This window comes from Triticum dicoccoides, chromosome 5B, assembly GCF_002162155.2.
Source record: "Triticum dicoccoides isolate Atlit2015 ecotype Zavitan chromosome 5B, WEW_v2.0, whole genome shotgun sequence".
Lineage (NCBI taxonomy): Eukaryota > Viridiplantae > Streptophyta > Magnoliopsida > Poales > Poaceae > Triticum > Triticum dicoccoides.
In genome coordinates this window covers 723299325-723302065 of record NC_041389.1, presented here as the reverse complement: position 1 = coordinate 723302065, position 2741 = coordinate 723299325, and positions in this window count along the sequence as shown.

The following is a 2741-nucleotide window of genomic DNA, read 5'->3' as shown; positions in this document are numbered from 1 at the left end:
AAAATAATTACAAAACATCATGAATAGATAATTAAGTGACCAAATTAATAGAAGTCCATCATCACATTAAAACCAAAGTACATACATAGTTCTCATCTAACAACATAAAGCTCTGCAGAGCATCTAAATTAATTAAACCATACATTGAAACTATGTAAAACATTTCAATGCGAAAACAAATGCGATCATAATCACAACCAAGGTAACAACTGATCCAACGGCATAATGATACCAAGCCTCGGTATGACTGGCATATTTTCTAATCTTTCTAATCTTCAAGCGCATTGCATCCATCTTGATCTTGTGATCATCGACGACATCCGCAACATGCAACTCCAATATCATCTTCTCCTCCTCAATTTTTCTTATTTTTTCCTTCAAGAAATTGTTTTATTCTTCAACTAAATTTAACCTCTCGACAATAGGGTCAGTTGGAATTTCCTGTTCAACAACCTCCTAAATAAATAAAATCTATGTCACGTTGGTCGGCATAATTTTCATAAACAATAAATGAACCAATAGTTATGAAAAGATAATATAAACCACATCCGAATCATAGACAGGACGAGGGCCGATGGGGGCGGATACCAAAACCATCGCACTATAAAAGATGCATTAATAAAAGTAAGAAAATAATACAAGTATCTATCTAAACATACGAGTAAGAATATTTTTCCTTTGAGAAAGAAGATAAGAACAAGAGGCTCACCACGGTGGTGCCGGCGATGAGATCGGCGCGGGTGATCGACGGCGGTGAAGACAGAGACGGGACGTGATAGACTGCTAAACCTAGACAAATATTAGGGAAAATGGAGTTTGGAGGTCGAGCTTGGAGAGGAGAAAGTTAAGTAGTGTGGCTCGGGCATTCCATCGAACACATGTGTGCATAGGAGGTGAGCTAGAGCACCACAAAGCTCTCCAACGGCTGGGCAGAAAAATAGAGCAGTGAAGTGCTCTGCTCACGGGCGAGGGGTATATATAGGCAATTCATTGGTCCCGGTTCGTGGCATGAACCGGGACTAAAGGGCAGCCTTTGGTCCCGGTTCAAGCCACCAACCGGGACCAATGGTGGTGGGCCAGGAGCGAGGCCCATTGGTCCCGGTTCGTCCCACCAACCGGGACCAAAAGGTCCAGAGAACCGGGACCAATGGCCCACGTGGCCCGGCCGGCCCCCAGGGCTCACGAAACGGGTCCAATGCCCCCATGGGTCCCGGTTCTGGACTGAACCAGGACTAATGGGCTGACCCGGCCTGGACCATTGCCCCTTTTCTACTAGTGTTACTTGAAGAGGTCATATCTAAAACTCGAGAATACGATCGGGAATTGGTAGGGAATTTTGGTAATTAGATATTAGGGATCGTAAGAGATATTATATTGTATATATGCATGAACGTGTACTATATGTAGTAGCGTCGTATATATATACGAAAACTTGTTGTTAGACCAAGCACGGAGAAAGAGGTCACTTCTTTATATTCATCATGATGTTGTGTAATGGTTCCTTCATTTTTATATCTAGTATCGTCGAGTTGAATGGAAAATATAAAAAAATTGAACACCCTAAATGAAAAAGAATTGAATGGTAAACACAAAAAAACACAAAATCAAACCCCTAAGCCATCCAAAACCCTAAACCCCATCGCTTGGCACACTAGTAGAAAAAGGCCCATTTGTCCCGGTTCATAAGGCCCATTTGTCCCGGTTCACAAACCGGGACTAAAGGGTCGGTACTAAAGCTCCCCCTCCCTTTAGTCCCGTTTGTGTTACGAACCGGGACAAAAGGCCCTCCACGTGGCCGCTCTCTGGAGGTCCACCTTTAGTCCCGCTTGGTAACACCAATCGGGACAAAAGGAATTTTTTTTGAAATTTTGTTTTTCTAAATTTTTTTCTTGATTTTTCTTATTTTCAAATTTCTGAATTATTTGACAATTCAATCTCTATTCAGCCACTCTAATCACCCCTCATCACTGCTCAATTATGAGTCACCCATCCTCTCACTACTCTAGCCTGAGCACGTTTAACTTTCAAGTTCTATTCCCCCTAGTTTCCAAGTCTGCACTTGTTGTTTTCTTGACAATACTAAGTTGTCAATCCTATTAACCCTTAGGAGTTGAACTTAAGCATTAAGCACCGTTTGAGTTTGAAACTATTATTCTAAAAAACAATAATTATTTATTGACACTAATATTTCTTGAATAAGTAGTTTGACCATAGTTTGACCACAATTTGACCAGGTTTGACCATAGTTTGACCACAGTTTGACTAAAAGTAAAAAAACTAACAATAATTATTTATTAACACTAATATTTCTTGAATAAGTAGTTTGACCATAGTTTGACCAGATTTGACCATAGTTTGACCACCGTTTGACCAAAAGTCAAAAAACTAAAAATAATTATTTATTAACACTAATATTTCTCGAATAAGTAGTTTGACCATAGTTTGACCACAGTTTGACCAGATTTAACGAAAAGTCAAAAAACTGAAATTTGAGCATATCTTTTTTTCCTTTCATAATTTGAGGATTCTAAAAATTTGCGGATTTTCGTGCTGATTTTTTTGATATATTATGCGTTTTTTTCGACATCGTATGCAAAAGATATGGCCGTTTTACTTTTTCATAACACTTTCTTGCAAAACATGTCCAAATTTAAGTTTTTTAATTTTCCTAACTAGTAGATGTAGTAACATAACTACATCTCCAAGGATTTTAATTTTTGAAGTTTTTATCATTTTATTTT